Below are 15,104 nucleotides of genomic sequence, written 5' to 3' on the forward strand. Positions count from 1 at the left end.
CCCTGGTTGGGGAACTGAGATTCCCGCAAGCTGCCCGGCAAGGCAAAAAAAAAAAAAAAAAAAAAAAAATCACCTTCCTAGAACAGTATTCCTCACCACTGAGTCCTTGGTAATTGTTGACCCAACTGATGATCCTTTGGACTAGAGCTACACTATGATGGTGAAATATAAAACTATACGCATCGGTAGTCAGCCAAGCTGGGGGTTGGGAATGACACCCTCTTCATGGCAGCTGAAGGGCCTCATGAGATCTGAATGAAGGCTTCCCAACTTCCTGTGGGAAAGGGGCTTGGTCTTCTTGTGGGAAAGCGACTTTGGTCTTCTCCATTACCCAACAGATCCTGAGGCCCTAGTGTTTTCTTTTTCGTCCTCATAATCATTTCAGTCTTGAACATTTTAAAGCAGGTGTTCTCACGTAGCCACCTCGGGCATTAAACGATAAAAGTCGCAATAAAGCTCCCATCTCTCTTTTAACTTAGAGAAATAAAATAGACTTTCCTGGTGTGCCTTCCAAGACAAACTGGCCAGGAGATAAGTGCCTCATTAAATATTGGGAGGTATCTTCCAACAATTTTAACTTTGCTCTTGGAATCCTTTGTATTGAATCCACTATTTATCTCAGAAATGGATAAGACCAAAAGGGCTTCAGTTTCTCTTCTAGGTGGTTCCTATCATCTTTGCTTCCCCTCACTTACGGAGGCTGGCCAGGTTTTTTCACTTGTTTATTGGTTTTTGCCCTTTTACTATTTTTCCCCTCTATCAGGGGCGTTTGTTACTAGCTAGTCTTGATCAGATCTGGCACTTAAAGCTTGAGTCCCAGATGTGCGAGACCATAATTCAGATGCAACTAGCTTTGAATTCTCAGCAGCACCCTTAAGGATAGCAGGTGAGAAACTTCCTCAAGACACACGAAGTGGACTGTACGAAGTCCTGTAACACTAGTGTTTCTACAGACTAACTTAAGCTGCGCTAAGCCTCGCGTTCTAACATCCAGTGGATGTGAAGGCCTATCCATCTGCATGGAAAGACTTGGCCCAATATGAGATCTATCTGGGTGTTTGTTACAAGCTGTATGAAAGAAAATCTGGGCACAGTGTTCTTCTAGTGACCGGAACTTATATCCAACGTGTGATGCATGTAGTGAATTGTTTAACAGACCCAGATATACCAGACCATAATTCATAATAAAAAAAATTTAGCTTTAAATCATTAGCACACCCTTGATAGCAGGTGAGAAGAGAAACTGCCTCTTTGAGACACACAAAGTAGACTTGTCTAAAGTTCAAATGTGGCCGCAGGGCACCAAGGGTGTTTATAAACCTCCAAGTCCTTGTTCCTAAGATCATGGCCTAGCCTCCAGGGGTCGAGCTCAGTGTCTTGCAAGGTCCATCTTCCCACTTGGGAAAACTTGGGTTTTCCTGACGTGATGGGACAGAGCAATGCAGTGGCCCGCGTTCTCTGTTCCCCTACCCCTACCCCACCCAGACTTGCCCTGTCTCCTCCACAGCCCTACCCGTCAGACCAGTTCTCCAGCTTTGTGTAAGAGTATCTGCTGCAAGGGCTGAGGAGGAGGAGGGGGAGCCTTGAAGCTGGGCAGTCTGGTGCTGAAGGCAGCTGGGTGGAACCAGACAGAATAATATAGTAGGGCATCTTAAGAAGTGCAGCTCCAGACTCCCACACGGCCCTCGTATGCATCAAGAGAAACAAGCGAAGGGCTTCATTTATCCTGACCCGTCTTGGAGACAGACAGCACCTCCTCTTACCACCTGTGTACCCCCCATTTCCCCTTTGTCAGGCAGTTAAGCAGCCTGCTTTTCTTGGGGGTGAGGGGTCACCTCAACCTCAATTTTGAGGTTTCAGTGGGGGAACTCCTACCCCTCCCCCCGCTTCCCCACTCCTCTGTGAGGCTCAGTGCTCAGCACCATCGTCCAGGTCAGAGTTTGGTTCCGGGAAAGCCGATCCCTGGAGTGTGCTGGGGCCACTATGAGGGAGGCTGCTGTCACCCAAGCCAGCGGCTAAGCTGTGGAGTGTGACCTGGGATGCGAACCATGTGGCCCGCGGGGGCTGCCCGGTGACGCCAGGGATGAAGGCAGATTTCTAACCACGCGATGGGAATCCAGGAGTGACTGGTTTCAGTCATTATTAAGCTCCTTAGTATCTTTGACTAGCTCATTTGTGCTAGGGTTTTGCCCCCTGCCACCAAGAGTTTCCTAGTTCAGTGCTATTTCAACCTCGTCGCTTTGGGGACTGAGTCATGTGACTGAAATACACCTCTCGCAGCTTCCTCTCATTGATGCTATGCTCTTGGAACCAACAGAAAAAAATCTCTCCCCTCAGACCCATGACTCCTGTCAGTTTCTCTCTCTCGCCTCTTCTCCAGGCAACCCCTGCCAGTTCCTTTATGCTTTTCTGGTATCTACTCAAAGAACACACAAAGTCAAAGATCAGATGTCAATTTCCCTCCTCAGAAGGGAGTAGGGTTCCCTTCTTGAGTTGCTGTTCTTCCCTTTGGGAAGATAAAGACTAGTTGAAGATCCTCAGTATTCACTTAAATTTAAAAAGGCCCCTGAGCAAGCAGGGCCACATGAGCCACTCCAATGGCTGTTCCTACCTGCAAGTCATAGCAGCGTGACCCAAGTCATTTACTAGTCACTTACACGTAAGTTTGCAGACATCGTACTGTAATCTTTCCTAAGTTACAGAAAACTGTTTTTCAAGTGCTTTCTTGAGTAAGATTGCTCTTGCCCACTCCTCACTGCCCTCCTGCTCTGCTTTTAAGAGGGGAAGGAAGGCGAGGGTGTGCCAGGGCACTGACCAACGCATCAACGACTTCCATCATCAGTGCCACGACAGAACAAGCGTAGGCACCACTGGACCGGACGAGAAGCCCCCCGAGACGGGACTGGGTCTTATCTGCCCTCGTGTTTGTAGAGCCTGGTTCAGAGCCTGGCAAGGTAGGTGCTCAATATATGAGTCACGAATGAATGATGAACAAATGGATGAATGACTAGTGTACATTCTTGGGGCAACAAGGAGGGTAACTTGACAAGAGTATGGGCACCTCCGGTCATGTGAGAAGGTGGCAGTAGACGATACTGTGGAGTCACAGAATGAAGAGCCCTGTGTGTCAGGCAAGAGCGTTGGTCAGGATGAGCCTGTACGGGGGCAGGAGAACTGAGCTGCGGCATTAAGATCCCAGAACCCTAACCCCAGTTCTACCACTAACTCAGTCTATCACTTCCCCCCTCAAAGGCTTCAGTTCCCTCTCAGATAAGATGAGTCAATGAGGACGTGTGTTTCTCTCCCATCTAGAATTGAGATCTCAGACTTCCAAGCATCTAGTAGGACACAGGGCACCACTGGTGGCCCGCGTGCCAGACTTCCCTATACACTATCTGGAACATGATGCCCTATTGCTTTGTGTGTTCATCTTCACCCTCCAGCCTGACCATTCTCCAAGTGAAAGACTATCATACTGTTTATGTGCCTCTATGACAGCTTAGTCTATCAATAAATTGAGGATTATAAACTGGCAGCCCATGGACTCCATCCAGCCTGTAGAAGTATTTAGTTTGGCTGTTTTTATAAAGGATGTTGCAGGCAGCATGATGACATCCCAAAGATGTTCACATCCTAATCCCTAGAATCTGTAATCTAACACCTTACATGGCAAAGGGGAGTTTGCAGATGTGATTAATTTTTTGAAGTAGCAAGATTATCCTGGATTATTTGGGTGGTCCCAACGTAATCACAGGGCATAGAAAATGGAAGGGGAAGACAGAGTCAGAACCAGAGAGATGGCCTCATGAGAGACTCGATCGTCCATCACTGGCTTTGAAGATGGAGGAAGGGGCCGTGGGCCCTTCCCACCTAGGAATACAGGTGGCCCCTAGAAACTGAAAACAAATTCTCTCCTAGAGCCTCCACAGGGGCACAGCCTTGCTAACACCCCGATTTTAGCTCAGCGAGACCCATTTCAGATTTCTGACCTTTAGATAATAAATCTGTATTGTTTTAAGCCACTAAGTCTGTAGCAATTTGTTACAGAAAACCAACACAGGAGAAAAATCTGAAAGCCTTAGGCAAGGCAGACACCCCCCCCTCCCCAGTCAGGCCTATTACTTCTGACGGTTCACCACTAGGTTTGATTTGCTTGTTTCTGCTACATTTGTGACCCCTGCTTGAGCCACTCTCATCATTCAAGTTACTAACTGAAGAGCAAGACACATGGCTGGATATCAGAAGATTGTGGCCCTCAATTCTTCCAATAACCAGCGAAAGGACTGTGGACTTGTTGGTTGACCTCATTGGGTCCCACTTTCCTTGTCAACAGAATCAAGGGGTGATACTAGACTATCTCCAAGGACTCGTACTCTAGTGGATCATGGTTCTCTCGCTGATTAATGATGGTTCACTACCCTATCACCAGCATGTAATTTGGGTTTCGATGCGGCAGTGACCACTGCTGTCCTGGTGACTGGGACACGAGTGGTTCCCAGCACCTTCTCTGGCCACTCTGGGAGGTGGCAGTCATAGACATTCACTGAGTGCCTGCCCCAGCAGCACCTGCACAGCCTGGGAAGAACAAGGACTCAGACCCCGATCCCTGAACTTGCTGTAAGGACGTAGTGACCGAAGAGGCCAATGACCAGATCTAAACTGTCTGTAGCACCAGAGGCATTACATTGGTTAAAGGCAATTAAATAATTGAGCAATCTATCATTAACAAATTCCGTTTGTTTTTCTATACACAGCCAAGGAATGGAAGTTCTTCCACTGTCTGCCCCTTGGCTTTCCTATCTCCCCTACTCCCTGACATCCCAAGGTATGGATATTGATCCCATCCCTTGGTCTGTACTGCTTTTTGATCCTATACTTGTCATTATTGCTTCTTTTCCTTCCTAGCAGAAATAGCAGTATGTATTAAAGATGAGCAATGGGTTTTTTTTCTCCACTGGACTTAGACCAGGGAAGGAAGGTTGAGAGAGAGACGCAGAACACAGAATAGAATACTCTAGGTGGTGGGAAATGTGGGTAAGAATGTCCGCAACCTCAGTTCAAAGCATCGACTTGACATTTTCCCACTTGGAGGGAATTTCACCTTGGGCGGCTGGCTCAGCTGTGCTGGGGGTGGGGCTTGATAGTCTTGCTAAGTAGGAGTCTTTCCCAGTAAAGGTTTCTTTTTTTTAAACGGCCTTGATTTTTTGATAGGTAAAATCCTATCTTATAAAAAGGGAAAATGTCCCTTCCTGTCATTGACAGGCAGTAAAATGAGTTAGATTCTAGTTCAGTGGCCATCACCCCTTCGCTATGCAGCTCCCCAGCCCATTCTGAAGGGCTACCAGATTTCCTGCCAAGGGTAGATTGTGAAGAAGAGTAAATTCCAGGTTTCTAGAGGTACAACTCACAGCATCTATGGAAAAGACAATCTCATCTTCTTACCCTGTGATCCTACATGCTTATATAGTGAGAAGGGAACCTACAGAGAGAAAATCTGCAAGGGAGAAGAGGAGTTCATAGCCCCAAACTTTTTTCATCACCCCTGTGGTAGGGGGGTGACTCTCCTGTCTGTGAACAGATTGTAAAATAGACATCAGTGGCTTTACGGTTTCTGATTTGAATTCATTTCTGACTGAAGCCCACATTCCACTATACCAGGAGGAAATGTAACCTTAGGGCTCCTTCTCTAACCTGTGATGTGCCTTCATTCTGGATTCCACCAAAATCTAGGGTGGGAGTGAGACACCTACTGTCCAGGTCCAACTGGGGCCATGGTCTGGTGGTCTCTGCCGCTTGTGTCCCACGCTTGCGGCACAGAATTTTTTTGACAAGGGTGCCCGTGGCCCTTTTGACTAAATACATCCCTCTGGAGTCCTGCTGCCCCCAAGGTATTTCCCTTGGCCCCCAAGGTCTTTGTTCCTGCAGTGCCTGGACCCACCGTCCTCTCTCCTCTCCCTCCTAATCCGGAGAGAGTAGCCTTTCGCCAGTGTGACAGTGAAGTTCTAAGCTAACCGACCCCTTCAAGATATCCTCTTCATATCAGCAAATCCTCTTCTCCCTCTTAACTCTTCTCAGACCGCCCCCCCGCACCCCCCCATCAGACTTTTGCAAACAAAAGCTAGAAAGACTTCTAAGTCACTTTCACTTTCCAGCCTGCCTTATACCTCCTGCGATAAGGAGCATGGAATACACTCAGTGTGTATGAAGGCAGGAGAAAAATACATGGAGGAAAAAAAAGCCAAATACCATAAAACAGTATCTAGCCACAGTAGGCACTCTTTATAAATGGTAACCCCAGAAAAGCCTGCCAACTCTCACCTCTTGAAAGGCGAGTGTGCTGTGAACACACCTTCCCAGAGCCTCATTTCTTTCCCAGCACCAAGAACACAAAAGAGGGACTCAGTACGTGTTTGTTCTTTCTTCTCTCCTACTGGCATTATAACTCAAAAGATTGAATTTAAAAGTTTTCTGTTCAAAGAACTAAATTTCTCCTCTCCTGTTTCTTACTCTTTTACTGTGTAACAGAACACCCCTCACCTTTGTCAAGTTTCATAATTCTACACACTACGTCAAGAATTCATCTCCTTTGCTTTGAGCTAAAAATATCTGTTCATCATGTTCAATTTTTTTCCATCTTAATAATGCTCTTATTTAACCCAGTATATTAAAAGTTATCATTTCAACATGTAATCGGTATAAAATTATTAAAGAGATTTTACCTTTTTCTTGGTATTATGTCTTTGCAATCCAGTGTGCATTCTAACTTATGACACATCTCCATCTGGACTAGCTACTTGTAGTTAGTGGCTATTTCAAATGTTAAAAAACAAAACCAAAACCACCGACAGCCCGAGAAATTGATCTGGGTTATCTTGCTTAACCTAATGTACTAAGTACAGTGCCCAGAATGTAAGTACAATGGGTCAGAAATAGAATTAATAAGCTACTGGGCACGGACACATCAGTGGGATACCTGTTACAGAAACAGTGAGGTGGAGGAACGATACAGTAAGTAAAAATAAGAATTTCTAACGGCAAGACCTCCATTTGTAATTTACATAGAGATTTCAGAGTATCATGTAGAAGGTGTCAGGGAATTCAGAGTTCAGTCAGACAGAAGATTCAAACTCTGAAGTGCTTTGCACAGAAAGACAAATGGATTGTTTCAACACTACAGTCAGTCAGTTGTTTGGAATTTGAAATGTATTTTTGTAAAAACATTATCAACTACAGTTTGCTTCCCAGGCGAGCCCAGAGATAACATGATTAAAATAAAGCAGGAAAACATCAGAACTTCTCATTTCTCTTCATGCCATTTTCATAGAGAAGAAAACCTAAGCAAGTGGTCAGCTTCATTCATGTTTGTTTAGCTTTGAGATCTGAAAAACGATTGGACTTTCAGAGGCTTGAGACATTTAGGGAACTGGCTTTTTATTATGTCCATTTTTACTTCCTTCCTTGTTCTTAATGCTGTAGCATTATTGCCAATAATCTGAGGGGTTATCAGCCACAATCAGAGCCAATGGAATAGGGCTCAAAACAGAAGAAAAAAGGACCATTTTTTAAAGAAACTGAGGTAATCTGACAGGCAATCAAAGAGAAATGGGAAAGAACAAAGGAGTAAAAGAGAGAGACGTGTTTGTGCTAAAGAGGTTACCCAAGGTATCGCTAATAGAGCTGAGAAATGAGAACGTGCAGAATTACCCCAAAAAGGAGGCAGGACAGACGTACGCAGAAAGCAAAATCAAAATGTCTCCCGGGACCAGGCAGGTGAGTGAAAGAAGCAGGCTGGCTACGAAAGAATAGGAAATACTAGAGACTGAGGCAAACTACAGAGTTCAGGAAATGTTAATTTAATTTTTTTCGAAGTATCAGTGAGAGTCAAAGCAAATCCAAATGTAAGCTGAGTTCTGTCTGCTGGCCACCTTTCGGGATCTTTGGCAAAGAAAATAAACGCAGGATATCTGGAGTCAAGCTATGTGGTTTCACATCCCTGCTTCATCACTTAGTGATTCTGTGACCTGTTTTCCTTGTCTATATAAGACTGTTCCTACTTCACAGGATTGTTGTGAAAATTATGTAAGCTACCATAGGTAAGGGGCTCTGTACAGGGCCCAGCAGGCCTCTAATAAGTGCTCAGTAAGCATCCTCTAGAATGTAATCCCCTCATCAATCAGTCTGTTGCTGTATACCCAGTACCTACCGTAGTGTCTGGCACACAGCAGGTACTCAGTCCTTATGAGATGACTGAATAGTTAGATGACTGAATAGATGAAGGGAAGAGAGTGATTACAGGGAAAGGACGCAGGGTTATAAAGTTCTCTACACTGACTATGCAGAGTGATTACTAGGCTCTAACCTGAGTATACAGTATAATGATTTCATGAATCCCAAAACATTTAGAACTAGAATGCAGTGCATCTTACTTCTGGTCTGTGATGGTTAATTTTATGTGTCAACTTGACCAAGTCATGAGATGCCTAGATATGTGATTAAACATTATTTCTTAGTGCATCTGCAGAGGGTGTTCCTGGAGAGAATCGCGTTTGACTGAGTCAGCTGGGCTGAGTAATGTAAATTGCCCTCCCCAGTGTTGGAGGTGGGAGGGGCCATCATCCAATCTGTCAAGTGTCTGAATAGAACAAAAAGGCAGAGGAAGGTTGAACTTGTTCTCTGCCTGACTGCATGAGCTGGGACATCAATCTTTTCCTGCCCTCAGCACTCGTGGCTCTTAGGCCTTTAGACTCAGACTGGAATCTACACCATTGGCTCTCAAGCCTCTGAACCACACCACCAGCTCTCCTCAGTCTCCAACTTGCAGATGGCAGATCACGGGACCTCTCAGCATCCTTAATCACATGAACCAATATGTTATAATACATAACTTCCTGAATTTTTATAGATCGATAATCTAGTGGTTGTTTCGCTAGAGAACCCTGACTAACACATAGTCCAACACTTTCATTTTAGAAATAAGGAAACCAAGACCCAAAGAGACTAAACCAGGTGTGTAAACCAGGTAGCCATGATGAGGAAGTAACTTTTTGTATTTCCGTGTGCTTCAAAATGCTCTTTTGCATCAGGGAGATGCAAATTAAAACCACAATGAGCAATCATCTCACACCTGTCCGAATGTCTATCAACAAAAAAACAAGTGTTGGCAAGAATGTGGGGAAAAAGGGTACGCTTGTGCACTGTTGGTGGGAATGTAAATTGGTGCAGCCACTATGGAGAACAGTATGGAGGTTCCTCAAAAAATAAACAGAACTACCATATGAGCCAGCAGTCCACATCTGGGCATTTATCCCAAGCAAGAGAAAACTCTAACTCAAAAAGATATGCAGCCCCACATTCACTGAAACATTATTTACGATAGCCAAGGTATGGAAACCACCGACATGTTCATCAGCGGGTGAATAAAGAAATCTGGCAGCTATATATACATACACACACACACACACACACACGCACACACACACAAACACACTGGAATATTATTCAGCCATAAAAAGAAGGAAATCATACCATTTGCAACAACATGGATGGACTTTGAGGGCATTACACTAAGTGAAGTCAGATGACACAAATACCCTCTGATCTCTCTTATGTGCGAGCGAAAAAAAAACAAACACAAAACAGAAACCCAACCTCAAGCTCATAGATATGGAGAAGAGACTGGTGGTTGCCAGAGGCTGGATGGAGGCAGTAACGCATGAAGGGAGTCAAAAGGTAAAAATAAAGAAAAAAAACTTGGAGTATGATTAATCCAGAGACTATCAGGTCCTGGAAAATTTGATTTATGGAGATAAGACTCATGGTAGGTTGGGGTCTACTGGAAGTTAATGGTAAGTACTGGTACAGTGTAATAACCATTTTTTTCAGAGCCATTGACATACATTCTGTGGTCTGATATGATCCTTCCATCAGGAAATACATATAGCATATTGTTATCTGGCCTAACAAATGTTATCGACAAATTTGTGTATTCTTAGAGCATTTCCCCCAAGATCACAGTTGCCAGGGCTTTTTTTGCATGATTAGTGATTTCACTTGGCAATTGTTTTCCATTAAGTTGCACTGTGTTGTCAGTTACTTGGGGAAAAAATGCTCTTACAGGAACTTGGCCTCTGAACAACATAAGCAATACGGACCAGATTCACCCTCCCACCTGATAAAATTAAAAAAGTAAAGTATGTATCACAGTGGTTTCCAAGACTTGGACATCAGGCAAGTGACCTAAAGAGGTTGGGGAGGAGGGGTATAAGGGGAGCCCTACAACTGTCCGGGCTTACTGCCTTGAGTTTAAGGCCATGGCACAGGGAGAGGGAACCCAGACAGAGCCCAGTAGACTCCCTGGGTGGAGAAAACAGAGCTGAGTCTGGGAGACCAAGGCAGCTCAACTCTGCTGGATAGAGTGCTGGAGAGGAGAATGTTCCAAGAGGGAGGGCTGCAGAGCGTCCTCCCTGCGTAATCAGCACACTACTCACATGCATGTGACGAAATCGTTGGAAGCTGAGAAACGAACCACCTGAAAAAATTAGAGTAATATTCCTACAAGCCAGACTGGAAAAAAAATCTCAAAATTCATGGGGCACTAGGTAGAGTACTCAAAAAGTTTGCCTCAATAATGATAAATAATTGACTCTAGACAAAACACTGCTTTGGTCTTGCCTAAAAAAGCTTAAGAGCCATGGATGAACCTTGAGGGCATTATGATAAATGAAATAAGAAAGACAAACAACACATGATATCAGTTTAAAAAAATATTCCACATATAAGTCAAACATATAAGAAACAGTAGACAAGTGGTTGGCAGGGAGTGGGTGAGAGAGAGGTAAAGGAAAGAGGTTGGTAAAAGGATACAAATTTTCAGCTGTAAGGTGAATAAGTTTTACAGATCTAAAGTAAAGCATGGTGACTATTTGGCTGATTATATGAGGTAATAAATGTGTTAAATAGATGGTAGGAATTCTTTCACAATGTATCTGTTTATCAAATCACCACAAGGTACACTTTAAATATATTACTATTTCATTTGTCAATTATATCTCAAAGCTGAAAAGAAAGAAGAAAGGAGAAAGAAAGAAAGAAGGACAAAGAAAGAAAGAGAAAGAAAAGAAAAGCTTAAGAGTAAAATCTGAAAGGCTAAAATTGTCTCCCAATAACTATGATCCCAGAGCAAAACATCAAGAATATTTGGACCCTGGTGGTCCAGTAGTAAAGAATCCACCTTCCAGGGCTTCACCTGGTGGCATAGTGGTTAAGAATCCGCCTGCCAATGCAGGGGAACCTTGAGGGCATTATGATAAATGAAATAAGAAAGACAAACAACACATGATATCAGTTTAAAAAAATATTCCACATATAAGTCAAACATATAAGAAACAGTAGACAAGTGGTTGGCAGGGAGTGGGTGAGAGAGAGGTAAAGGAAAGAGGTTGGTAAAAGGATACAAATTTTCAGCTGTAAGGTGAATAAGTTTTACAGATCTAAAGTAAAGCATGGTGACTATTTGGCTGATTATATGAGGTAATAAATGTGTTAAATAGATGGTAGGAATTCTTTCACAATGTATCTGTTTATCAAATCACCACAAGGTACACTTTAAATATATTACTATTTCATTTGTCAATTATATCTCAAAGCTGAAAAGAAAGAAGAAAGGAGAAAGAAAGAAAGAAGGACAAAGAAAGAAAGAGAAAGAAAAGAAAAGCTTAAGAGTAAAATCTGAAAGGCTAAAATTGTCTCCCAATAACTATGATCCCAGAGCAAAACATCAAGAATATTTGGACCCTGGTGGTCCAGTAGTAAAGAATCCACCTTCCAGGGCTTCACCTGGTGGCATAGTGGTTAAGAATCCGCCTGCCAATGCAGGGGACACGGGTTCGAGCCCTGGTCCGGGAAGGTCCCACATGCCGCAGAGCAACGAAGCACGTGCGCCACAACTACTGAGCCTGCACTCTAGAGCCACGAGCCACAACTACTGCGCCTGCATGCTGCAACTACTGAAGCTCATGTGCCTAGAGCCCATGCTCTGCAACAGACCACAATGAGAAGCCCACGCACCACAAAGAGTAGCCCCCGCTCGCCACAACTAGAGAAAGCCCACGCACAACAATGAAGACCCAATGCAGCCAAAAATAAATAAGTAAAATAAATTAAAAAAAAAAAAAAAAAAAGAATCCACCTTCCAGTGCAGGGGACGCGGGTTAGATCCCTGGTCAAGGAACTAAGATCCCGCATGCCGCACGGGAAGCCAAAACAAACAAAAACAACTGAAAAATGGATCACAGACCTAAACGTAAAATGCCAAACTGTAAAACTCCTAGAATATAGAATAAAACCTAGATGATCTTGGGTATGGCAATGACTTTTTAGATACAACACCAAAGACACAATCCATGAAAAACAGATAATCAGATCTACACAAAGGAATAAAGAGCACCAAAAGTGGGTTGAATTCCTTCTCTGTAACTTGGGTTTAGCATTTGTGGATTTGAAGTTTGTCATTCCTTATCTCCAGAACATGTACGTTTGTATAGGTTGTACACTATACAATTATATGATTCCAGACTTCAAAGACTCTTATGGGGGTAATCCCAAGGAAAGTCCCTGGGAAGTTCAGACCGTGTAGAAGGTGGTCTTCTTTGATTTGTTGTTCTAGTAGGAGTAGTGTATTGACTGAACCAACATATAAACTTAGGTATCTAGACAGAGATACGCTTGATTAGGTTTGGGAGGATTTATTTCACTCAAAAAAATATAAGCCTGACCAGCCATTGGATCAAGTCAACATATTTAAGCGTTTGTTTCATTCAGGGCACCATGCCCAGTATTTTAAGTGCTGTCATTCTTTATTCACTAAAACGTAGCATATGGGCAACCAAAACCCCCTGCACTTCAGTTTCTTCATCTCTCAAATAGAGATAATGTTGCCTATTTTACAGGGTTGTAACCAGAACAAGATAGTACGCAGAAAACCCTGGGCACATTTCCTGACACAGAGTAGGTATTTCACAAGAAAGTGATCTTTCTAATACCAACCCACTGGTCTACCATTCAGACTCTTCTCCAGGGAAATGGTGGTAGAAGGGGAGACAGATCAGTCTAGAATGTTGCTATCAAAGTGTGGTACCAAGACCACCAGCATTACCACCTGGAAGCTTTACAGAAATGCAGAATTTAAAAACTCAACCCAGATCTACTGAATCAGAATCAGGTTATTTGTATACACATTCATGTTTGACCGCTGTTCTAGAAAATTGCCCTATCCAGCACCTACCTTTCCAGCCCAGCATCTCTAGAGCTCCAAAATTAACTCTACCCAGATAATTTGCCATCCCCCTTTCACCCTACCTTCTCAGATCTTCATATTACTTCCAGTCATTTTCTCCAGCAGAGAAGAGTAGCAAACATGTGCTCAGACAAGCCTCAGTACTGATGTCTAACTCCCGTATCTTTAAAAGCTGTGGGGAAAGGATCAAGTGTGATGTATCTGATTTTCGTGTGCCTGAGGGCTTCCTTGCTTGTTTTTCAGTAAGTCACCAGGCCCAGTTCTCTGTATTTATGTAACAAAAGAAGCTACAATGATGGTTCATCATCAAGGAAACAGATAGTGTGGGGTGGGAAACCGTGGACCACATGATAAATGCTTCCAACCTATCAAGGAAAGTATCTAATTAACAAAATCTTTGTACATAAGAGAAGACTGCATTACTAGTTCTTACAATCTCCACGATACTGGATTTAACCTCCATCTACAGAATCTGAGGACACCAGCTCCAAGCAGATCCCACTACGAACAGAAAGTATTCACCCGTGGCTATTTATTAGAAGGGGGAGAGCTTCTGGTTCAAACAGAGAGCCTGCATTAAAAAACTGCAATTACGTGAACAACTAGAAATCTAAGTACACAATAAGTGTGATGAGTGCCCCAAGGGGCAACCTCTCCAGGAGGTATGGCCTGGTCATATTGTTACAATAGCACAAGAGGCTGAGGGCTCCCTGGAGAAGAGGAAGGTAAAGAATTTGGGAGAGGACTCTTGGGCCAATAAGGACTCTTGAAAAACAGTGACAAAGGACACTCCAGCCATGGAGAGATCTCAGCCTGAGGCTGATGTCTGTCTTCATCCTGGGTCACCAAATGCTTGTTAAGAAGAGTTACTTTGGGGAGAGGCATTGTTAAGAGTCTCTCAAATGTCCTCCCATCCTCAGAGGAGCTTCCCCTAATCCTCCGCACCCCACCCCCCTGCCCCCATATCTGAGAGAGAAAGGGAGTATCAAAGTACTGATGGATTTAAAGACTTGAAACATCAGGGCTGCTGTAAAAACACTCCCAGGACAAGCCTATCCTGGATTGGAACCTTCTAACTCTGATCAGAGTGGATCTTCCATCATCCGAGGGTGAACAGCCACAGGAGCTCCGAGAGCGGCCCAGACAGAGGTGCCTGATGGTTTGGTCTCAACTGCAATTCGGGGACAGAATGTGGTCTAGACTGAGAAAATTACCGGGGGCCACGAGGGCTGTCGGGAAAACAAGCATATGTGTAGGAGCACTGAGAATGTTGTCTCTTACCTGCTTCCAGGGAGAAACCTCCCCTGCCATTTTTGTTTCTAGACCAAATTATTCTAGGTTGTTTCCATGTTTCTCTGACTAGACTATGGCTCCATCAGTGGTTGGACTGAGTCTGAGTCTTATTCATTTTGCATCCCTACCCCCTAGCAAAGAACCTAGAACTTTATAAAGTTTAGTTAAATGAATAGTGTGGTTCAGGGGCAAAGGCTACTTTAATTACTATTTCCACTGGTACACAGACCCCCTGACTATCATCACCTGGCTGGTGTGGTCTGAAGTACGAGATTAGAAACCGTTACCAAATGATTACAGTGATTTGGTTGAAAACCTGAGAACTAAGGCTATAATCCCCTGATTCTCAACTAAGAAATTCCAACTACTCTACTGACACGGTCTAAATGTTTACATTACTCCCAAATTCAGATGTTGAGATCTAACCCCCAAGGTGATGGTATTAGAAGGCGGGGCTTTTAGAAGTTAATTAGGATTAGGAGAGCTCTGCCTTCATGACTGAGGTTAGTGTCCTTAA

The 15,104-nt window shown here is 43.8% G+C and overlaps 1 long non-coding RNA gene across 1 annotated transcript in view; it reads right to left on the reverse strand.

Annotated features, from left to right (window-relative positions):
- Nucleotides 1-15,104, reverse strand: part of LOC129392143 (uncharacterized) — a 140,438-nt gene that overhangs the window by 109,196 nt on the left and 16,138 nt on the right. The window lies entirely within an intron of this gene.

The sequence above is a fragment of the Physeter macrocephalus genome, chromosome 5 (genome assembly GCF_002837175.3).
Source record: "Physeter macrocephalus isolate SW-GA chromosome 5, ASM283717v5, whole genome shotgun sequence".
Classification (NCBI taxonomy): Eukaryota; Metazoa; Chordata; class Mammalia; order Artiodactyla; family Physeteridae; genus Physeter; species Physeter macrocephalus.